Genomic DNA, 25,462 nt, shown 5'->3' on the forward strand with positions numbered 1-25,462 from the left:
GGATGGAGCTAGAGAACATCATACTAAGTGAGGTAACCCTGACTCAAAAGGTGAATCATGGTATGCACTCACTAATAAGTGGATATTAACCTAGAAAACTGGAATACCCAAAACATAATCCACACATCAAATGAGGTACAAGAAGAAAAGAGGAGTGGCCCCTTGTTCTGGAAAGACTCAGTGAAGCAGTATTTGGCAAAACCAGAACGGGGAAGTGGGAAGGGGTGGGTGGGAGGACAGGGGAAGAGAAGGGGGCTTACGGGACTTTCGGGGAGTGGGGGGCTAGAAAAGGGGAAATCATTTGAAATGTAAATAAAAAATTATATCGAATAAAAAAAAAAGAATAGATTACTGCTATTTTGAAAAGACTTGTAGGAGAGGTGTGATCTTCTCTTGTTTTCTGTCACCTGAGTACATTGGTAGAAGTCCTATAGCAGATACTGCTGGCTTGTTCTAGAAATCCATAGCCTCTAGAATCCTGAGAAAATATGCTTCTGTTTACAAAGTAAAGGTTTTGGTATTGTCACAGAAACAGAAAATAGATGCCCACAGTATCTGGAGACTTGGATCACTTCTGTTTTTCTTAAATTACCTAGATATTCTAAGGAGTACAGACATGTCAAGGAAGTTACTTATTTTATAAGACTGGGGATAGTGCATTGAATGTACCAGGCTTCTATTTGAAAGTGAGCTTTGTAATCTCTAGCACTATAACATAAATCTTAATTTCTTAAAGCTGCCTGGTTATCTCCAATTTCAAGTGTGCATGTTAGATATCAGATATCAGCCATGGTCCTGTTTTTAGGGCAAATGTTTTCAATACGTCCTGTTGTAATTTAATTTAGATTACTAAGGTCATCACCATGAAAATAATAATGTTAGATATGTGTTAAAATTCTGGAGAGGTCAAACAAGGAAAAATAGAACAATTTCTGTTTATAAAAAGTTGTCTGCAAAACTACTATGAGCCAAGGATAGCTTAAGGGGGTAAAGAAAAGTGTCAAGGAAATAGGGCCACCAATACCTTAAGTAAGATCCATATGAAGAACACATCTAAGGAGTTCTTTTTTTCTTGCTGCTGTGACTAGAGCAGCAGAAAACATGGGTTTGAAAGTATCTCTGAGGACAGATATAATGTCCTTTGTGTACCTGTCAGAAGCACTACACCTAGGTCATGTGGTTGTTATATTTTTAGTCTCATTTGAAATGCCTGAACTGCTTTTCATACAGAACCCTCCAGTTTGAACTCCCAGTAGAAGTTAAATTCTCTTTCTCCACATCCTCACCTGCATTTCTTTTCTTGATGGTGGCTATTCTAACTGGAACATAGAGTAGTTTATTTGAATTTTCTCAAAGGCTTAGTATATTGAAAAAATTTAAAATATTTATTAGCTCTTTCTTCTTTCTTTCTCTCTTTCATTTTGAAAATTTCTGTTCAGTCCATTATCCCATTTGTTGATTTTTTTTTTACTTTTTCTTTTGCTGTTTAAATTTGCAAGGTTTGGTGTGTGTGTGTGTGTGTGTGTGTGTGTGTGTGTGTGTGTATTCATGTAAAAGCCAGAACATCTACTTAACTGAAGAAAAAAATGAAAAACAAAAAAAGAGGGCAAATAAGCACAGTATGTGTGTGTAAATGCCATAATGAGACCCATCACTTTGTAAGCCAATATAATCATCAAGGTTCTATTTATTAATACCTATACATGCACATTTATACATACCTACACATACATATATGCACGTAACAAAAACTAATGAAAAAAAGAGGACACAGATTTGAAAAAGAGCAAGAAGTGGCTTGTGACAGCTTAGAGAGAGAAAAGGGGAAAATTGTAGTCATCATTATGCTATAATCTTGAAGATTAAAAGGCATAATAAAAAAAAGAAACCTGATACCCCATGAAAAAATAAGGAACCACAATTATCTTTCATCCGCCTTCATCAGTCTCTGTAACCACTATGGTTTGAACATGTGACTTCTAAATTCCAAGTATCGCTAATATGACAGTGGTGCTAACGTCCTTCATTCAAGGGGCTGCCTCTGGGGAATCCTAAAACACTAAGTCTGGCTGTTATCTTCAAAATAAAATTAAAAAAAAAAGAAGAAATGAAACTAAAATTAGCAGAGCTATGCTGGGAAGACATAGGTGCCTACAGACAAATGGGAAGGTCTGGATAGCTGGCCAGTTTTGCTGAAATTCTATCTGGTTGACCTTTGTTCCTGGATTGAACATGTAGAGGTCTTATATAAGTGGTTTTACAAGTTATTGATGCCTAGGCACTTATTAAAAAAATTCATAAAATCTTCATCCATGAGACATGTTCCCAAATCCTAAGGTGACCGTAGAAAAGACTCAGCAATGGAGACAGAAACAATATGGAGGCATAAATATTATTGATCTCATCCTATCTGATGGTCCCACTGGATACATTCAGACCCAAGTGAAGCAGCATTGAAATCCTTGTAGTATTAAGTGGTGTTTGATGCATGGAAGTGCCTCCCCTACTAATAGGGTCAAAGTTCTCATGAATAAGCCTTCATGTAGCCAACAAAGTTAGCTTCCTCATAACCTTCTGCCATGTGAAGAGGTTGTAAAAATCATCCTTCTTATGGTTTAGCTACGAAACATCCCAACTCCCAAATGTGTCTAGTATATCAGCTGGTGGTGCTATTTGGGGTTTAATACTTTATGTGATGGGGGATAACTGGATAAAGAAGGTCACGAGGAGTGTGCCATTAGGGACTATAATTTTTTTATGCATTTTAACACTTCTTCCTCAGTGACATGAAGTGAGTATCCTCGGGCATAAGCTCCAACCTAATTATGGTCTTTCTCACCACATGCCCAGAATCAATAGAGCCAAAAAGTCAGGACATTTGAAACCATTAGCCAAATTGAATTCTTCCTCCTTTTAAAGCTTTATCTATCTATCTATCTATCTATCTATCTATCTATCTATCTATCTATTTATTTAATATGTGTACATTGTACTTCTCTTCAGACACACCAGAAGGGGGCACCAGATCGAATTACAGATGATTGTGAGCCACCGTGTGGTTGCTGGGAATTGAACTCAGGACCTCTGGAAGAGCAGTCGAGTGCTCCTAACCTCTGAACCATCTCTCCAGTCCTCTTCCTCTTTTTAAAGTTGTTCATATTAGACTTTTTAAAAATCACAACAGAAAGCTGAGAAGACTCAACCCTAGTACCTTATTCTTAGACTTCCCAACCACCAGAGTAGTGAGCAAAAAAAAAAAAAAAAAAGAGTCTCTTCTTTATAAGTTAAGCGATCTGTGGCATTCTATTAAAGTACCACAAAATAGAGTGGAAAATGAATTAATCCCTTTCTACTTCATATTAAATTATTTAGCTAATGAATATTTTGGACATTTGTCTAAAAGTAGTAATATGAACTAAAATGTATTTAAACAATGTTGTGAGATTTAAGGATCCCAGAGAATCTTTCATAGCCTTTCTTGATGACTACTTTTGGTGGAAAAGAAGTACTCTGATTTGCAGATGATTATACATCTACTGGTAATATTATACCAGAATATATACCACAGACATGAGGGCATTAGTATATCTACAGAAATTCTGTACACTTTCTGAAATGCATATGTTAATATTTGCCCATACAAAAATGATGTGGAAAAATGTTTAGCCTTTCTGGTCACTTGGCATGCCTTTTACAAAATTCAATGTAACATAAATAAACTTTAACCTCTCCAATCTAGGGTAAATAAACAAACACTTTCAGAATTTCCAGGAGCTTTGAGGAAACCTCAAATTCAATAGAGATCAGAATTTTTTGTAGAAATTAATTTGGAGACAAAATGTCATAAGATGTCCAACATTTCAAAAAGTTTGAACATTTAATTAAAGATAATTTACACATGGCTATGAGGCAATAGTTATTTATTTGTGTGAACTAAGAAAGAAAAATTTTTAAGTCAAATATGAGAGGTGAATGTAATTACAAAAACACAAGATTTTCATGGTGAGAACACTCCAGTCTTTTAAATAGCCCAGGACAGGATAATATGGAGAAAGGATGGGAAGATACTGTGAGAAGACAGTCTCAGTTTCCTTGCTTAATTTTCTCAGAGGGTAGAGATCTCTTACAATTGAAAGGTCAGTAGATAAAGAAAATTTGTCCTTTTAACAAACAGCAAATAATACACATTGTTTTGCATATAGCTACTGTTAATGCAAAGTACACTGAAGCATATATAAATAAATATATGCCATTTTGATAGGTTTAATGAAGCTAAGCAAAATTCCCATTTCTCTAGTTTGTCTGCAACTTTGCACATACATATGTAGAGTTTCATCTTACATTTCCCCCCATTTTCATTCTGAAATAACCAGTCATTTTGCTTCAGAACAAAATTACTCTACTTTATCCTTCATAAAAATGCAACCTATATTTCTTTCCTATTCTTCATGTAGTCAAGTCCCTTCCCTCTTATTTCTAGTAGTTTCATTTACATATGTTGAAGAGGTGTGTGTATGTTGTGTATGTGTGTGTGCATGAGTATAAAATTTACAATTACTAGCGTTCCTCTTCCCCCAAATTAAAAAGTAAATAATTATGACTATCTGTCAAATTAGCAAATTTTATAAGTATTCAAAATCACAACTTCCAGAAACATCTGAGTTTTTCTGTATAAATTTTCACTAAGATAAAAAGAACATATTTAGTAAAAGAGACATCATATTAGGTTTCTTGGCACAATATTAGAAACAAAAACCCAGGTAAACAAACTTAAAATTAAAACCTTAAAACACTTATTTAAAAATGACCTAGATATTGCTAAGTATCTATTATTTTATTTGACTTGATTTTATTCTAAACTTAGAATCTACCAAAAAAGATAGTGTGGAGAATTTTGTTTTTAACAAACATAAAATTCAATATTGGTAAAATGAAATGTATGAAGATGAGATTTTATTGAAATTATACTCAAAATTTTTATGATCTCAAAAATCTAGTAAACATAATGTTTTTAGTTCACTAATAAATGCAGAAAGGGTAAAAAACAGATTTTCTGGCTAAATGTTAATAACTCAGAAAACACAGCTCTTTTTCATTAACTAATATTAAACTTTCCTAATGTATCAAAGATTTACACAAATCAAATGAATGCAAAACCCTATAGATTAGTTTCTACACTTATGAGGTTTTCTGAACACTGCATTTAAGCACTTATTTCCCCTATATATCAATTAGAATAAAATTTCATAGAGAAGTTCATAAAATTAATTTAGCAATATCATATAGAACAAAACTAAAAATAAAAATCTCATGAAAAAAATCGAGGTAGATACAGACAGCCTCTAGCTTTCCTTCTGAACTTTTCTCCATGGTGCAAAGATGAGACCAATAATGTAAAATAGACTCATTAGTTTATTTCCATAAGCACAGACTCTTAGCTACTCCCCACTTTGTTTTCCTCCACATGTGTTTCTGGCTTATAAGACAAGTTGTTATCTGTTCAGTATGGAAGACAAAGCTTTCCTCCATAGTTCACTGAAGAGATGGCAACATTTAAGGATTTCTTTGATTCGAACATAATAGAGAATGTGTAATAAATTTAGCCCAGAAACTCCACACACCTCTAGGTGCCTTTGTGTGCACACTACCCAGGCTCTTTCTTGATAGAGGCTTTTCTTTTTTAGCTTCAGGTTATTGCATTTGACCGTTCTTAAATTCCAGGAGAGACCTAACTGGGCCAGAGGATGTAAGGCGAGCGAGGTTAACATCAGAGGAAAGGATGGGACAGAGTCGAAGCGGCAGGCTTCAGTCAACATCAGTTATTGGAGAATCTGGGTTCCTTTTAGTGGCTTCTTAGTTTTGTTGACAAAAGAATTCGAAAACAGATTCAGACAGAAGCTGGGGGATCACTTTATTAGAATTCGGGAGAAAAACAAGAGGGCAGGAAAGCTGTAAGTCTTGTCGGTTGCTATGGAGAAAAGGAAGATGGTATTTTTGTGTTAAAGGCAGAGAAAGCAGGCAGGTCCTGTAATGGAGATCAGTAAGCAGCTACATGGGGTTAGGGGGAGACCTTCTTCAAGAAAGGCTGTCTGGACAAGCATGCTTATGGCCTTGACCCTGATCTATAAGCGGTAGAAAGAGAAAAGGAAATATTACTTTGTTTTTTACTGTTGCTGTTGTTGTTTAAAAAAACAAAAACAAAACAAACAAACAAAACTGAAAGGTTGGGGACTGAAGAGAAGGCTCAGCCATTAAGAGTACCGGCTGCAGCGGGGCGGTGGTGGCACACACCTGTAATCCCAGCACTCTGGGAGGCAGAGGCAGGCAGATTTCTGAGTTCGAGACCAAACTGGTCTACAGAGCAAGTTCCAGGACACCAGGGCTATACAGAGAAATCCTGTCCCAAAAAAACCAAATAAAAAAAAAAAAAAAAAAAAAAAAAAAAAAAAAAACAGATGTCAGGAGTTCAATTCCCTCATCTCGTACATGAAAACAGAGTAGGCGTACACATACATAAAATACATAAAGAAATAAGTTAAAAAAAACTTGGAAGGCTTTATAAAACAAATTATTCTTCCTATATCCTCAACATGTCTTCCATTGAATTAACATTTCCAAGGACCAGTCTTTTTCACCAAGTGATTGACCAGCCAAGCTAGACTAACTCAGGAAGGGAAGAAGAGTTGGTAATGTTTTGGCTGGCATGGAATGTTATGTCTCTACTACAGTCAAAAGCACAACACCGATTCTTTTCTTTTTTTATGAAGAGGGAGTTATTTTCCTCTCATGCGTCTTTAAAAAGTCCTGTGGCCTCCTTCTTCTCTCATGATATTTTAAAGCCTAAGTAGGGACAGCAATGAAGGTTCTCTTCTTTTGGAAAGTGGTGGTGAGGTCCAAAGCCAATGATGAGAAACAGGCTCAACTCAATGGCCTTCACAGCAGGCAATGTTTGTCTAATTGCCCAACACTGAGAAATCCTTGTAAGAGCAACAAGACAGGACAGAGAGAGCTTAAAATAACTCATGGACCAAGAAACCATCTGTCTTGGTTTTCTTCTCCTTGCTCATAGTTCTATGGTACAGCCCATCATGGTATAGAAATCAAGGGGGAAGGACCTCAGATCAGCTGACCACATCTCACACACACACAGTCAAAACACAGAAATTGTTGATATATGCTACAGCCTAAGAGCCATTTTCCATTTAAGTGGTCCAGAATTCCAATCAGGAATGGCAAGCTGAAGGCAGGTCTTCCCACTTGAATTAATGTAATCAAGGTAATTCCCTACAGGCAATCCCAGAAGCCCATCTCCAAAGTGGTACTATAGTCTTTCTAGTTGACAAATAAAAGTAGTTATCACAACTTCACCCTCAACTTAACATCCAGTACATTACTTTTAAGCTAAAATCTTCAATCCCTTGCCTGGATAATGTCATGACCATGTTAAAATATAAAGTGCATTCAGTATAAATTTCAGTCTCAACATCTCTACTCTCTAAAAGTTCAAGTTCTTCCAAATGTCTTCTCCAATTAGAAGAAGTCACATACTTCTAACATGTAATAATGCACAGTAAACATCCACTCCTATTCCAAAAGAAAAGGATCCAGATACAGCAAGGCATGACCAGACCAAAGCAAGACCAAAACCATCAGAGAAAACAACAGATCCTTCAGCACATTGCCTGGATCTGGAGTTCCTGGTGATATTTACTGAACTCTAAAGGGCCTCTGTAGCTTTGTGCCTCCAACCCTGCCAACTGCAGTACACACAGATTCTCTTCTAGACCAGCTCCACTTCATGCTTGCTTCTTTCCTCAGCAGATTATCTTAAGATACTGGCATCTCCAGTATCGTGGAGTCTCCACTATGACTTACATTTCCTCTTCACAACTTCATCCAGTGCTCCTGGGGGCCTTGTTACATGGACTCCGATACTCACACATTCCATAACCTCAGCTTCTTTCTGAAAACATGAATCATCATTCCCAACCCCCCTTAATCTAACCAGTACTGCAGTTAAAGGTCTATATGAAAACAACGGTAAAGCACAGCTTGGGAGTTTGAGATGTCTCTCTGTGAAAATGTTTATAGTTTGTAGTTTGTCTCTTTACTGGTGCTGACTCTCTTCTGGAATGGTGTAAGTCTGTTGCACTCATAGACGGTTCTGTCTTTTGGTGGATAAAAGAAACTGTGAGAAGCTTCATTTGCATTTGCCATATCTCAGACAAAATTTCTTCAACTGTGATGTTAAAAACATAGGTTAAGTTGGTCATGGTAGAACATACCTTGGCAGGATTGGTTTTCTTTTTGTTGTTGTTGTTGTTGTTTTGTAAACTTTGCACAAGATAGAATTATCTGGGGGAGTGGAACCTCAACTTAAAAAATGACTTCCTAACTCCAGCTACAAATGTAGCAGAGGATGGCCTTTTCAGACATCAATGAGAGAAGAGGCCATTGGTCCTGTGAAGAAGGCTTGATGCCTAAGTGTAAGGGAATGGCAGGTCAGAAAGTGGGAGGAAGGGTTCGTAAGCAGCGGGAGGGACAATGGGATAGGGGGTTTTAGGAGGGGTAATAAGGGGATACCATTTGAAATGTAAATAAGGCAAATATCTAATAAAAATAGAAAAAAAAAAGAAAAAGAAAATGCCTTCATTATGCTGCCTATAGGCAAGTCTGTAGGGTACTGTTTTGATTAATTATTATTATTTAAAGATTTATTTATTATATGTGAGTACACTGTAGCTGTCTTCAGACAGTTCAGAAGAGGGCATCAGATCTCATTACAGATGGTTGTGAGCTACCATGTGGTTGCTGGGATTTGAACTCAGGACCTTCGGAAGAGCAGTCAGTGCTCTTAAGCGATGAGCCATCTCTCCAGCCCTTGATTGATTATTAATGAGAGAGACAGGACCCAGTCTATCACTCTTGAGACGGTGGTCCTGGCTGCTGTACAAAGGCAGGGTGAGCAAGCCCTGATGAGCCAGCCTGTAAGCTGTGTCCTTTATGGTTTCTCCTTCCATCTCCGTATCCAGTTTTCTCACTTCAGTTCCTGCCCTGATTTCTCTCCATGATGGACTTTTACCTGAAAGTATAAGATAAAATCAACCATTTCCTCTCCACATTGCTTTTAGTCGTGATTAAAAGTAGTCTGGGTAGTATATTAAGTTCAAGCTTAGCTCAAGTGACTCTGTCAGAAAGAAGGAAAAGGAGAGGGGGCAGAGAGAGTGAGAAAAGAAACCAGGAAGCCAGGTAGTGGTGGCACTTGGGAGGCAGAGGCAGGCGGATTTCTGAGTTCAAGGCCAGCCTGGTCTACAAAGTGAGTTCCAGGACAGTCACAGCTATACAGAGAAACCCTGTCTCAACAAAATAAAAACTTAAAAAACTAAAGAAAAGGAAATTATAGAGAATGTAAGTTTTGAATCTTTATCTACAGATACAGTTAATAATGCTAATAGCAGAAATGAATAAAATCGTACTCAGTGCTCAATTGTTAGGATAAAAGCTAACAGGAGAAAAAGAAAGAACACATTAGTGGACAGAAAGGCAAGACGATAGGATAGAGAAGGAATGAGCCAAAAGATTTTACCAGTAAGATCCCTTCAGAATAAAAACTTATGTTTTCAACAATGCAGCAAAAATCAAATATAAACCACTAACTAGAAGAAAAAAAAATATATAAAACATTTATCTGTGACAAGAATTTACCCAGAACATGAAAAGAATAGTTATAACTTAACAAGTTAAAAAAAAGAACCATCCACATTGGAGAATGAACTTTCATAGGATCAGAGATACTTTGGATAGACAGGCTAATGATGAAGTGTTCGTCATTACTCCTGAGGGAGATGAAAGTTGGCCTAAACTGTAAAAGTATGAAAATAAATGTTAAATGATGGTATTAAGACTATATAACTGCACACGCTCAGGTTAAACCTCAGTGAGGTGTAAGCATCAGCGTGAATCTTCACATATTGCTGGTGAAAGGGAAAAACTGGAAGAACCACTTTGAGAAGTAGCTTACCAGTATCATACATTTCAAGGTAACCTTATGCAACCCAGTCATCACACTCAGAGAAAACTAACCCAGGGAGATAAAAGCATATGTTGACACAGACTGTGCTGTTCACAGTAGGTTTAAAAACTACAAACAGTGAAATCAGTTCAAATGGCTAGCACCTATTCAAAAACTAGAATATGCATGCAATGGCGTGCCAGTTGACGATTCTGCGTGCATCTCAAAAGCATTATTCTAAAGGGAAAATACATAATGCATTCACACTGACACTCGCTTTATAAATGCACTTATGAAATGCCAGAGAAGTTAAACTCGAGTGACAGGGAGCAAATTAATCATTGTCAGGGTCTTTCTGTTAGAGAGGAGACTGACTGTGGACGACTAAAGAGGATAGCCGTGAACTCTGGGATGATGGGAAGGTTCTACACCTTTACAGTGGTACTTGATGTACAGAAGAATTACTAGAGTCCTGGCATAGTACGCTTAAAATTGGTCGTACTTATGTCATTATTATTTAATTTAAAATACCTTTAAGAAACAATGTACTGTCTGTTATGTTCTAGGTTTTGTGTTAAATGTTGCAGGGATCTAGCCATACTTATTCTTTGTGTAGTCCAGTTGAAAATAAAACAGTTTAGTAATTACAGCACTTATTAAATGATGTGACATTAATAGATAAATGTACCTGCCTCTTAGTGACATAGATAAAATTACTAAATGAAACACTCAGGACAGAAAAGCATGTGTCCAGGCCTCCCCGTGACACATGTGGACATCATTACCATCACGTCTGCCAGTAACCCACAAAGCTATACAAAGGCAAGGAAGTCTCTACATTGGAATTACAAAATGAAGTTAAAATTTCAATTCTTTTTCTATGGACTTTTAGTACTCCTGTATTATTATTCTTACCTTCAACTTGTGAGCTACAGTAGATATAATTATAAATATACCTTCTTTTATAACTAGCACTCACATTAAGATTTAGAACACTTTTGGACTCCTCTTTTAAGATCTTGTGGTTGCTGGCTGATTATTTATTGGTGTTTTGACATTTCCAGAAGATGATTCTGTCACCCTATAGAAAAACTGTATGGTGAAATCAAAAGTGTCATTGTTCCACATAGGAAGTGTTTGGGATGAGCGGTTTTGACTCTGTCAGCTTCATTTGCGAGAGAGAGCTAATTTAGGAAACATTTGTAAGCACTCCCATGGTGAAGCATGCCTCTGTGAGAGAGGTAAATATGAATACCCTGCCCTTGGAGAAGCTGCTGAACTTTTTCAAGTCATTTCACTGCAGGGGATTATTATAATTTTCACGGGGAGCACATTGGGCCCTAAATAGAATGGGTGCAAAACTGTCTGATCTGTTCTACACTTTGGTATAAGAAAGAAATGTTTTTTGTGGGTTGACCTTAAAGGGCACTTTTTTATATGGTAATAATTAAGGAAAATAATCATTCACGCTAATGAAACTGATAATTAGAAGCCATTTCCAATTTTAATTAGCATTGGAAGTGTTACTGTGGAATAGTCTGGAGAGCTATCTGGAAACTGAAGGTCTGCTGTTCCTTGACAGAGGGTGACAACTACTCAGACAGGGAGCATCTGTACCCATCTTGAACCAGACTGTGGATTGGGGCATCCTCTTCTATTGCTTTGTGACTTCACATGTCACGTGGAAAGAAAACTAGATAACAACTAGAAATGAATTTTATTTCCTCAGAAAAAAAGATACCATGGCCTGACTATTTGTAATACCCCAAATATTATGTATTGAAGTCTAATTCCCGTTGAAAGTTTAAGGAGGTGAGAACTTATGGAGATGATTACATCAAGAAGGTAGAGTGCCAGACACCTGCCCAGACTTAGGGGAATGGGTTAAAATGGAACATAACCCTGGACAGAGGCCAAAAGACTGATGCTATCTGACCTTGTAGGAAACTTGACTCTTTATAATTCTCTGTGCTTAAATAAGCGCTGATCAGTGGTGATTAACATATGCTGTAATGCAGCAGGGAATTCAATAGAGAATTTATTACCAGGGCTCCTTTCTCTTTTGCCCTGGAGCTTTACCTCTTTTTGGCCAGGCAAGAGGGAGGCTTGGAGCTATTAACTCTTTGTGAACCAGAAAAAAAAGTCACATTCACAGAAAGAAAAACTTTTTACACAAGCAAATATCCACATTCATACACACATATTCTTGTTGGGTCTGACCACCTGCTTCATCTACTCCAAGTATTCTTGCAAACACACACACACACACACACACACACACACACACACACACACATATGTATGTATATATATATATATAGTGGATGGAGTAAAAGCCCTCATGAACAAGTTCTATTGAACATTTACCATTGGAGAAAAAACTCACTTGTTCTGGATGAAAAATAAGGTCCAATTTTTATTGCTCAGAGAAAGCTTCTACTTTTTCTTGCTGAATGAAAAAAGTCTTGTAAGAAAAAAAGTCATTCTCCTATTGTTGTTCTTAGTACTCACATGGTTTTCCAAGCATCTTTACATTCAAAAAGTTTATCATAAATCGAATAGGAAGTTTCAGTAGGAATGATTTACATGAGTTTCATTAAGACTGGTTATCTAATTAATCATTTATTATCTGTCACTAGCTCTACAAGTTCATTAAGAGTTTAAAACAATAATTGTTATGTCGTAAGTTAGCATAGTTTTATCAAGAGGCAAATCATCTGTCTTGTGTCTCACTAGTATTGTAATTTTGTATAGATAAATCCAGTCCATGTTTCATCTTCTATCTTTGAACCCACAATAAATTCTGTACTTCTAGTTTATGACCTTCAGTTATCAGACAATGTTTTCATAGCCAGCCCAGAAGGAGAGCCTTTCCAAAGCACAAATATGTTCCAAACCTGCTTTCTATTCTAGTGCAATTAGCCAGTGACACATGAAGGTTTACAGAGACTTAATTACTGCCTTCATACTATAGACCCATTTCTCTAAGACTGGGCAGGTCCCTGTCACCCTGCCTTCATGATGCAATCACCTCCATAAGTTCTTACCTTTTTAAACTATCAACCTGGAGATTAGATTTCAATACATAATATTTGGGATAGCACAAATAGTCAGGCCATGGTACCTTCTTTCTGAGTAAAAAAAAAAAAATCCCATTTCTAGCTGGTATAAACTTTTCTGAATAAATTTTGAAAATCTATAGAGTCCTTATTAGGAATTATGAAATCATCATTTTTCTATATAGCATTGTTATAAGAGAGGACATCTTTCTTTTTTAGCCAATAAAGTGGGCTAATGCCATGAAATTATTAGTCTAATTTAGTAAGGACAAGAAAGGCATAGCAGCATTAAGACTCAATCCTGAGATGAGATTTCTGAATGTCTTGCACTTTAGAATTTTACCCATCACGGACCATGCAAAAATGGTGGGCCATCTTTAGGAAAGTCATCTGCTAGCCTTATCCTCTCCTAAATGGCTCCTGACAGCAGAACTCCCATAAGTAGAATTAGTGTCTTTCTAAAGTGGTCAGTGGGTGTTTATTTGCCTTACATCCTGTGAGGAAGGACAAAGCAAGGAGTTACAATCTTTGAAACTACAAAGCAGGCTCCCACTAGACATCAAATCATCAATGACACCTTGATCATTTTTTTCCCAGCCTCCAGGACAATGAGGAATGAATTTCTGTTACTCTGAAAGCTGGCCAGTCTATGACACTTTGTTATATACAGATGGATATACCTCACTGGCCCAATCCACTGAGTTTCACCTGTCACTGTAATTTTTCTCTTGACAATTCTAAAGTTTTAAACTTCTGATTTTTAACCTGACTTTCTGACAGTAGAACTTAGTTGGTCCTGGAGTTATTTCCAGCCTTCATTGCAAACTCATAGTGGAGCAGAATTGGGTTTGTATCAAGATCTGAGGGAGTGATGGAATATAACATTTGAAAGGCTGGAATTTAAAATTCACAAATGACCTTAGGGTTCAGGCTTTCACAAAGAGCAGCTTGATATTCTCAGTCCTTTTAACCATGGCTTTAGCAATTGTTTGTTTGTGAACATATTGCTCCACTAAGGTAATATTTTGGAGTTTTATTTATTTTTTTTTAGGACTTATCCTAAGCAAAAGAAATAAAGAGAATTGCAAACCCTTCTCAGCTTTGATAGGATAAGTTTTCTGGACAAGCTGATGTTTTGTCTTCCCTCAGATCACCATATACAAGTAACTAACAGTTCTACCCTAAGTGATGGAGGGCATGTCTTCATGCTGGAGTCTCTGTATCTAGATGCTGAGTACTTGATACAGAGGAGGCCACTGAAGCCAGAAGACCTGTCTATATTTGACATCTCATTTAACTGGCTTCATTTTTAAAGCCTCTTTGAACAGTATTCCCTGTTCTGTTTAGTGGTGAGAGAAACTATGCACACCATATATGGCAGTGTATCTAGAATCAGCTGCTTTTCAAAGTTCGTTTCAACACTATCAGGATGTGAGATGACCTTGATACTGGGATCCATGTAGGATCATTTCTTCTATCTCACCATTTCTGATCCACTGCCTAGAAGATTATGATGAAAATATTCATCTTCTAGGACACAGTCCTCTGCAAACATTCTAGAGGTTGGACATTTCCCCTGTACTGTTACTCTTCTTGAAAGCAGCATTGGAGTAAAATAATGTGGTTGATACTCTCTCACCAAAATGAAGAGCTCATTCCTAGATCACCCTTTAGAAGACCAAAGGATTCTCAGAGCATCATTTTTTGTAAGAATTTTTTTTAGAGCACCCATGTGAAGTATCAACATTGAAGGCAATGCATAGTCTTCCCAGGAGGCATTTCTTAAATGTAGATTTTCTTTGGAATAATCTGGGGACAATGTTTTAACTGCAATCATTTGGGATTTATTTCTTAAAAGTGTCATGGAATTACAGAAATTCCTCTATGAATTCATCCCCTTTCAGTTTCCCTATTTATATTGCTATTAAGGGTTATCAAAATAGAAACTATCACCTATTCTTAAACAAACTGCAAATTTGCTTATCTTTAGTGTTCCCCCAATGTTATGGTTTATTTTTCAATTTCAACTTCTAATTGTAGAAGCTTTCTGTATTATAAATTTTTCCCTTCTGATGTGAGATTCTTTCTAGAAGTTATACTCACTCATTTGTTTTTGTGATGATTAACTTTATTATTAACTGGATACAATTCAGAATCTCTTGGGAAGAAAGTCTTAGTGAGAAAGGAGCTAAATCAAGTTGGCCTATTAGCATGTCTGTGAGGTATTATCTTAATTGTTAACTGACATGAGAAAACCCAGCACATGGTGGACAGCACTGTTTCCTCAGCAGGGCCATGTATGGTATAAGAGAGGTAAAGGTAAGCAGGCAAGCATTTCCCCTCTCTTGACTTTGAATGTGAGGTATCCAGTTTAAACTCCCGCCACTGTGACTTTTCTGCAATGATGGGCAACCGTGATCTGGAATGAGTTCCTTTCTCTCCCACATTGCTTTTTTGTAGGGAACAACAGAAATAAGACTATGATAGCAACATTTTTGTCTAATTTCATCCAACCTTGGTTCCACTGTCCATGCCTTGTTGTCTTGTTCTCTGCATGTCGCACACCTCTTTCTAGCAGTTATTGTTTTGGATTAACTACTTTTAAATGGATGGGAGAATTTTTTTTAATGTTTTTCCTTCAACTTTAGCAAGGACATAGAGAACATAAGCCTCTTCTTCAAGGTTTTCCTTCATTTCTTAAGAGTGAAAACATTTAGGCTAAATTTGCCTGAACTAAAAAAGCAGAAGAATTTTCTCTAAAATCAATAGAGTGTATCTACAGTATCCACATTGAAACATGAGAAAGGCTCTTGATATTTAATGCCCAGATATGTTAGTTATTCTGTCTTTTCTATCCCCAGAGGGTTGTCCTTAGGCCACAGCCTTTAAAGAGCAAAGTCCTTTAGCCCCCACAGAATAACAGGAAGGGGCATATCGATCAGTCTGGGAAATTTTGATGTATGATGAAAGATTCTACTTGGAAGGTAGTTTTTGCCAAACTACCAAGCATGAAATCCAAGGATTGGCTCATTAAAGTGCATATTCACAGCAGCATTTAATTGCTTTCTGCTTTATTTGTTTTGAGACAGGGTATCATAGATCCAAGTCTGCCTTCAAATCCCTTTTATTGCTAAAGCTGGTCTTGAACTCCTGAGCTTCCTTCCTTTACCTCTCAAGAGCTGGAATTACAGACATGTGCCATCATACCTGGTTTAGTTGCTTTTTAAAAAAAAAATGCCTTGAATCTAAGATTTACTTCTTCACAACCAATGCCATTTCAGTCACTCTGTTCATTATGGATATAAAAAGTAAGAAGGTAATTATTTCTGAGAAGTTACAAGTTTATATTCATGAAAAAAGGAAGTTGTGATGTGGATTTAGTTTACTGAGTTTGCTTTGTAACTGAGTAATGATAGCTGAAGGAAAATTAAATTAAAGCTTTATTTTAAAACATTCACTATAGTTCTATAGTATTGAAAGGTTACATGGAGAAAACACCCAGTAAAAACTATCATTTATTGTATGATTTACTGGTGAGACATTTTGGTTTAATTTGAGTTTGGGTTTGACTTTAATGCATAGTAAATCTTTATCACTTCAGATCCCACTGATAGGAGCCTAAAATTTCTAATAAGCATTGGACTGAAAATTAATATAAAACATCTATGAAATAAATTATTTTTTCTCAATAAATTAATACTATAAACAAAGAATTGTATGTAAACCTTTTACCCAATAAATGAGAACAACTAGACTTTGAGTTTGTTCAGTAGTGATCATGTCAACAACATATTGACGAAAATTAGAACTGCATTTTGTCCGCCATGTCGTAGCAGTTTGCTCTGGTGATCTCCAATTCTTCTCGTCTTGAAAAGTGGGTTTTCTTAATGATAACCAGGTCTTATTTGAACATCTTCTAATATTCTCAGTTATGAAAACAGTTCTCCTTCTCAAGACAAAAAATATTTCCACAAATGACTCCTCTGGGAAGAGGAAAACCAGCCTTTGCAATGCTTGTCTGAAGTTACATATTGTACTTTCCAATCTATCTTTCCCAAATGTGCATGAGGCATGTGCTCACAGGCATTTTTGTCCCTCTTCCTGCTGTGCTCCTATACCTCTTGTGCTGAGACAGGAAGACGGAACAGAACAGACCTTTCTACATGTTTGTGTGAAGTTGATCCTAGCAACTGCCGCAGTTCTGGTTCATGGATGAGTGATATTTCCCCAGGTCATCCTGTGAAAGAGTCATCCCAGGAAGTGTTTTTTTACAATTAGCAATTCTTGTGGTGATTATCAGTCACATCTCTTAATTGAGCATCACAGCATATCCTTCATTTCTTCTGTTGACTCAGGACAACAATAGCTCTAGCTAGTTTACAGCCTTAATTTCTTCTACCCATCTCTGAATACATTCCAGGAGATCTCTTAAACTAAGATCTCTTAAACTAAGTTGTTGTGGGAAATATTAAAAATGATCCTGCTATCTCTCCTGCCCTGCCAGGCTGCAACAGCATGTCCCAGTGGGATTTGTTCTCACTGCAGAGCTATTTTCTCCCAGATAACTCCTACAGCATCCCAGCTGTTTTCTCTTTGCCACAAACCCCTTTAATCAGCAGACCCACATTCCTGTAACCAAGTAAATCAAATTTCATAAAGCGTAATTATCCAATCAGATTTATGTATCAATATATCACAATTTACAAGATGCCAATACAATAATTTCCTAGCCAAATGATAATGATAAAAGTTTTATCCCAATTATTCTAACCTCATGTAATCATCATGTTGGCCTCCATTCTTGTCCCCTCTCTACTGCGACCTGACTCCGCAGCTCCTAGCTCCGCCTCCCCTTTCCTGTCCAATCACACAGGCTTTCCTCTGCTCCATTGTGATTGGACAGGAAATATCCTGCAACACTAGGTCATCAACCAAGTGTACTGGAACTAAGCTAGCTGATGGCTGAACTCATGTCAAAGCGAAAGCTAATGCCAGACTTCCCTTTAAGCAGATCATCTGAATATAAATATATTTTCTTCTAGAATCTCCAGTGGTTGCTATACACAGTACGTATATTAATTAAAGTATTTAACATGTATACATAGCTTTAAACTCACATTAAATCTTTGAAATATCTACCTCATCATACTTAAACAATATGGAATAAAACCCAAGTATTGTATCCTTATGTGAAATTTTCAATTGTGTTATTATCTGCCCTAGCTCACTAAGTTAGAAAATAAATAATATTTTGGCAGAAGTAAATGTCTCTATATTTTAATTTATCCATAAAGTGGGTCAAAGGGATCATTACTAATATCCACATGAGCTACTAAAACATAATTGTTAGCTGTTTTTTGATTGTTTCCTTGATTGTCCTATTCATTGTTGGCATGGATCAAGGCTGCAATGACTACACTTCAACTCTGAACTATGATGATGAACATATATCCTCATTGTATGCTATTTGATTTAGCCTAAGTTGAAACCTATGCTTTAGGAGATTATCCAATGATCTAGATGTTTCTGTTTCCTTGGGTGAAAAGGATTTTGATCTAAAGCTGAAAGTAGAGAATTGGAGTCTTTCTTCTTGCTCCATGTCCTATCTGTTCTCATTTCCTCTGTCCTCACAGGAATACTCTTTCCTCCCTTGTATATATAACCAGATTGTGCTAGCTAGTGTTTTGTAAGCTTGACAAGTCTATAATCATGAGAGGCTGAAGCCTCAATTGAGAAAATGCCTCCATAAGATCTGGCTGTAGACTAGCCTGTAGGGCATTGTCTTAATTCATTATTAATGTGGAAAGGCCCAAACCAACACCTGGGCTGGTGTTGCTGGGGTCTATAATAAAGCAGGCAATCAATCCATGATGAGCCAGCCAGGAAGCAGCACCTCTCCATGGCATCTGCATCAGGTCCTGACTTCAGGTTCCTTCTCTGTGTGAGTTATTGTCCTCAATACTTTTGATGATGAATCATTACATGGAACTGGGAGTGAAATAGTCTCTTTCCTCTTCAAGTTGCTTTGGTCATGGTGTTTCACTACAGAAAAGGTTAACCCTAACTAAAACATAGACCAACTTGTCACCTTCAAATTTACTGACTTTTTGATACTCCTATCCCTTTCTCTGGGTCCATAATTGCACTATCTAGCTTTAAGAGTAGCAATACTTAATTAGTAAAAAGTAATTAGTAAAAAGTAGAATTCCAACCACTATATTCACAATAGAAATATTAAGCATTTATTTATCATCAGAGAGATGATGCAGACATTATCATTTCTTTATTCCTGCACTGTGATCATCAGTTGCAATACTCTACTGTCAGGAAGTTACATGTAGATGACATTTGTGCTTTGTTTTATTTGAATTTTTACAAAACAGCTGACCAGCTCAAATTTCATACCAATCATGGCTTTATTTTGCTTCTTCTTATACAGAAGCCATCCTGCCATGTTAATCAATGTTTTCTAATCTTTATTTCACTTAAAAGGAGCAAAATAGCTCAACTCATTACACTCATTGGACAATAGTGTATCGGCAATGGCAATATTGCCAACTGTACAAGTATTTGCTAGCTCTAATAATAATCCAGTACTATCTATGTAGCATTTATTTATCCATATCACAATAACCTTATGCAATGTGATCTCTGGGAAAGAACAAAAGCATTCTGGGTAATTAGAAGCATGATGTTATTAAGTTAAAGTCAGTGTATCTTTCTCATATAATTGAGTTCCATTACCTCTCAAAGCTTATAGCTTTACTACATGCAAATGAGAATTGAGGAGATTAATATAGATCTCAAAAGTTCTTGGCTTTATGTATTTTCTATGAACTTCAACAAATGACATTTAACTGCTGATATGAGAGCTCTAGAAGGGAATTGAAACTGCATTTATATTCCTAACTTCATATAGTCCCCGACCATAAAGGAAAGGTCATTGTCTCTAACCATGTTCTCAGTTTGAGGTGGGAAACGTAGAGAATCAATAGACTAACAGCTCTCTGAGTTAACCAAGTCATGCACTTGAGAGAAGAGCCAGAATAAAAAACCTGGAGTCTTTGATTCTTTGCCTTTAAGATCCTTTAATTTTTGAATCAGTTTAGTTTCAATCTACACAATTTGTGATATTCTTTTAAAAAGACAGGCTTGTCAAAGAACCAATACTTTCTGTAATCTGACCTCATACCTTCAAAGTTCTCTCTCTCTCTCTCTCTCTCTCTCTCTCTCTCTCTGTGTGTGTGTGTGTCTGTGTGTATATGTCTGTCTCTTTATCTCTTCCTCCCTCCCTCCCTTCTTCCCTTTTTCTTTCCCTCCCTCTCTCCCTCCCCTATGGATGGACAACCAGGGCCTTATTTATATTGAGTAAATGCTCTGTCACTAATGAACACTATCTTAAAGTTTGTCTTTGAAACTGAGGTAAAAATATTGACCTTCAGAAAACAAGATGTAGAAGGATATAGGGAAAATGGGGACAGAACTCACTCTATTAAAAAATAAGGTTAATGTGTGCAGCTACCTAATAGATTTCCCTGTAGTCCCTGCTCTTTCACTTGTGGAAGAAATAGCTGTTTCTCAAGGCTCAGACTAGATCTACATGGTCTGAAGGTTCCTAGAGACCAGAGCAGTAATATAGTTTTGGCCCATTCTTATTCTGTACAGGGTATTTAAAGTTAAGAAAACATGAACCTTCTATTATTAAGTGCAGCTATTTATGCTATTAAAAGACTCCATTAAGTGTATTAGTCTTAAATCATAATGTACTATTTATAAGGGTTTTTTAAACAGTGGTATCAAATTAGGTGTCTCAGTGGCGAGTGTCTAGTGGTTAGCTCCACTAGAACTAAGCAGGTGTCTTAATGCATGTAGTCTACACGCACTAGATAGTTCAATAGACATGAGCTTTAACCACTTTGATCTTTTCAGGATATTTATTTTATCAATACTAAAATGAAGAAGTGTGTCACTACTAAGGACAATCTCTCCCAACAACTGTTATTCAAAGTAAGCAGAAGTTCAACACTGAAGCTCCTCAGTAATGCTTCATTCAATGTTTGGCTAACCCAAACAACTCGAAGACCATCAAGTGAGAAACCTCATGCACAGTAGGCTTCAGACAGAAAAGGGAAAGGGAATTCAGTCCAGAAAAACTGTGTTCGTCGAAACAATTATTTTACTTGTTCATTTTTTTCGACTGCCACCATCTCAAACATTACATTATACTAAGAATACTTAAAGTGATCTGAACTGATCCGACATTTCCTTGAGGAAACATGAGCAAATGTCATGTTACTCAGACAGGTTACCAGGTTACCAAGAAAGGTTAGACAAGTTACCAAGAGAGAATTCCATCCAAGTTTCACTTGGTGACCACGCCCTCAAAATGTTATTGTGGTAACTTACAGCAGAGTGGGTGGTGGGGGTCACTCAGGGAAATATTGATTATTCAGGAGCAGTTCCAGCACTGAAAAGTTCATCCCAGCATGGAAGACAACTCACAGAAATATAATCTGAAGCTTCCTGCACAGCTTGCAAAAACAACTTCGCCATTGCACAACCTCTTCTTTCTGTGCAATGGCTTCCTACTCATGTAACCTTGGGGCGAGGTCTGGTGAATAGTGTCACTATCCATGTCTTCTGAGTCTTGTGAATTTCCTTAGTTTCTTGTGTCCAAACAACTGTCTTTCTCCCTCTAGGGCAGGGTTAAATTTGAATGCAATGTTTTGAGAAAGAGAAAGATTGATTCTTAGAAATAGATTTCTCAGCCATATGAGATGATACTTTTCCAGAGATACTTTTCCAGTTTTGGTTACCAATTTCTGTTCTGTAATGGTTATTTGTAACTCCACTCTCAAGGAATCCAATGCACTCTCTCGCTCCTAGAGCCTTCAGATGTGAGTGTGCTATACTGACGTACATGCAGTCAAAACACCCATACACATCAAAAGAAACTGAAAAGTCTTCACTTTGAGTACTCTCATCTAGTACAATTTTATTATGCTTTAATATTTCCAAGGCAGACCACAAGATCAAAACATTGTCACTGAGAATCTTAGCAGTTGTTGTTGGGGTTCAGGAATCACATCCCAAACCACAGGAACACAGATCTAAGTCAGACAGGAATAGTTTATTGAGCCCAGTTTATTGAGTCCCCGGGAACGTTTGACCAGGGTTATGGTCCAGATTTGGGAACTGAACCATGCTATTAAGTTAAGATTTTAAGCCTAAAATCCACAAACATCTGTGCAAATTATTTCACCAATCAGCATTTAGGGATAGGGCATTTCCTTAGGAACACGGTTTTGGCAAACATTTATTCTGCCTCCATTGGTTGGGATATTTGACGGTGCCAGGGGACTTGCCTTGCCTAGTATTCGTGTCTTCATGATGGGACTACGAGCATGCGACTTGTCTAACATTCATGCCTTAACTTGCTAGCTAGGATGTAAGTTACATACATACATACCTATTTCTGCCAACTAGAATGTCAGTTACCAGGAGATCTTGGGAACTGAAACTTTACTACACCACTCAAATTGGAGTTCTAATTCCAATTATTTTATTGGTGTAAGTGTCTCTGTTGGGGTCCATCCCAGGGGCAGCTTATACCTAAAAGTTTATACACAGTTGCAGGAAGTACTGTTGGGTGGTTGGTTTAAGTCTACGCTTATTGTGGATAACTGTACAATATAGTTCTACTGACTTCTATTGGGATTGGTTTCTAAGAGCCCAGAAAGTAACAGAATATTGGCAGTGGAAAGTTTCCTAGTAACAGTAGAAACATAGGAGAAAGTTTCCTTATAATGGCAGGCTCGCCAGTTATCTAGGTCTAAACATTTTGCCTAGGCCTTAACACTTTACCTAAACCTTAACACAATAAAATTTTAAAAAATTTAAAAAGCTCAAATTAGGACTTCTAAATGACATTGTCAATGTTTTTATATTTCTCATATAAAGAATAAGATTTAAATTTCTCTCTAAATTTTAGCTAGTCATATTCTCTTTGGTATCAATTCTGAGAGCACATAGTAAAATTTAATAAATGCTGTTACCTAAAACAAACAAAAATGTGACTATGAAAACTCAGAGGTAAAATCCAGCAAATAAACAAATATGAGTCTTACATTTATTGTTTTTCATCATAATAATGAAATCATCTGAAAAATGCTATATATTTTTATTCTTTTGTCTTACCTCCTAGTTCTATGAAGCCCTGGCATACTTATACCTGACATATCAGTGTCATAAGTGCCAAGCACAGCTGTTGCTTGGAAGTTTAGTCTGTTGTCAACTATGTAATAAAAAATTTCAGCAATGGCCACACATGTAAATAGATTACATCTCACAAAGCTATGGACAGGTCCCCTTATTCTCCTGGCAATGTGCTTGGGGAGTAGACAGTTTAGCTAATCTTGCACAAGAGTAGACCCAGGTAGATATTGAAATGAGCAGTTACACCACCAATTTCCATAATGCCTGTACGAGTTGTCACTCCCATGGGAGACGAATAAGGGCTCTTTTTGCTCCACATCCTCGCCAGCATGAGCTGTCACTTGCTTTATTGATCTTAGGCATTCTGACTGGTGTAGATGAAATCTCAAAGTAATTTTGATTTGCATGCCCCTGGTGACTAAGGATATTGAACATTTCTTTAAGGATTTCTCATCCATTTGAATTTTCTCTTTTGAAAATTGTTTCAAGACATGCATTTCATTTTTAAATTGAGCTATTTGTTTTCCTCGTAAGGAGTTTTTGAAGTTCTTTATATATATGGGATATTAACCCTCTATCTGATGTACAGTTGTTAAAAATCTCTTTCCATTCTGCAGGCTACTGCTTTGAAAAAAATGACAGTGACCTTTGCTGGTCAGAAGATTTCAATTTCATAAGGTCCCATCTGTTGCATGTTTTTCTTAATATCAGCACTACTGGAATTCTTATTGAGAAAGTTCTATTCCCATTTTCTCATCTATCAAGTTTAATGTGTATTGCAGGATATTTGATCATACTGTAAACTGTTATTTACTGGCAACATCTGTTTCTAGTGGTGGTGTGTTTCAGTCCTAGCACAGAACTTTAATCCAAGCACTTCAGAGGCAATGCCTTTATTCTCAAATAATTAAAGTTAGTTTGTAGAAGTAAACAGCCATGTTTGAAAGTGATGTCTAATTCAGTGACAAAGTGATGAATTAGAGTAAAATCTGACAGAATAGTACATGCCAAACCCTCATGAGAGAAAAGGGAGAAAAAAAGCATGCACACACACACACACACACACACACACACACACAGGGGGGAGGGCAGATTATTACCAAGATAGTTATAGAGAGACAAGTTGGAGAGAGAGAACAAGCTAGACTCAGGTGAAGATAGAAACAGCAAGAGAATGAGGAGTCAGAAGATTAGAACATACTGCCAGAGTTAGTATGAGGCCAACCAGAGCAGAGCAGTTCAGGAGAAACTGAGAGAAGACAGAGTAAGCCAGTTAGCCTAGACTTTGAAGCCAGACAGCTGAGTTGAATTAGCAAGCCAAAGTTCAGAAAGAACTAATTTGGACTCATAGGCACTCCCAGAGACTCAACCACCAACTGAAGATCATATATTCTTGTAGTCTCTACAAGATTAATTATGCTTAGGTATGTCTCTTGTATTCTTAATCTATCCTGGACTTTTTTCATGAAGGGTTGTTGGATTTTGTTAAGGGACTTAACAAAGTCTCACTTGTAATGAAATGATCATGGCTTTCTTCTTTCAGTTTGTTCATATGGTAGATTATATTGATGGATTTTCATATATCAAACTATCCCTGCATTTCTGGGGATGAAGCCTACTTGATCATGGTGGATAAACTTTTTGATATGTTCTGGATTTATTTTGTGATTATTTTATTGAATATACATCTACATTCAGTCATGAAATTGGTCTGTAACTCTTCCTTTGATGAGTTTTTATGTGGTTTAGGTATCAGGATAACTGTAGCCTCATGAAATGAATCAGGCAGTGTTCCTTCTGTTTCTGTTTTGTGGAAAACATTGAGAAGTATTGTTGTTAACTCTTCTTTGCAAGTTTTGTAGAATTCCACACTAAAACTATCTAGCCCCAGAATTTTGTTGTTGTTGTTGTTGTTAGATTTTAATGACTTCTTCTATTTCACTAAGGGTTATAGTTTTTGGTTAAATGATTTATCTGGTCTTTATTTAACTTTGGAAAGTGGTACTAATTGAGAAAATCATCCATTATCTTTTATTTTCCAATTTTGTGGAGTACAGATTTTTAAGGTATGTCTTTGTGATTCTTTGGATTACCTCTCTGACTATTGTTATGTTCCTCTTTTCATTTCTGATTTGATTAATTTGGATATCCTTTCTATGCTTTATATTTAATATGG

This window comes from Apodemus sylvaticus, chromosome 18 (assembly GCF_947179515.1).
Source record: "Apodemus sylvaticus chromosome 18, mApoSyl1.1, whole genome shotgun sequence".
Lineage (NCBI taxonomy): Eukaryota > Metazoa > Chordata > Mammalia > Rodentia > Muridae > Apodemus > Apodemus sylvaticus.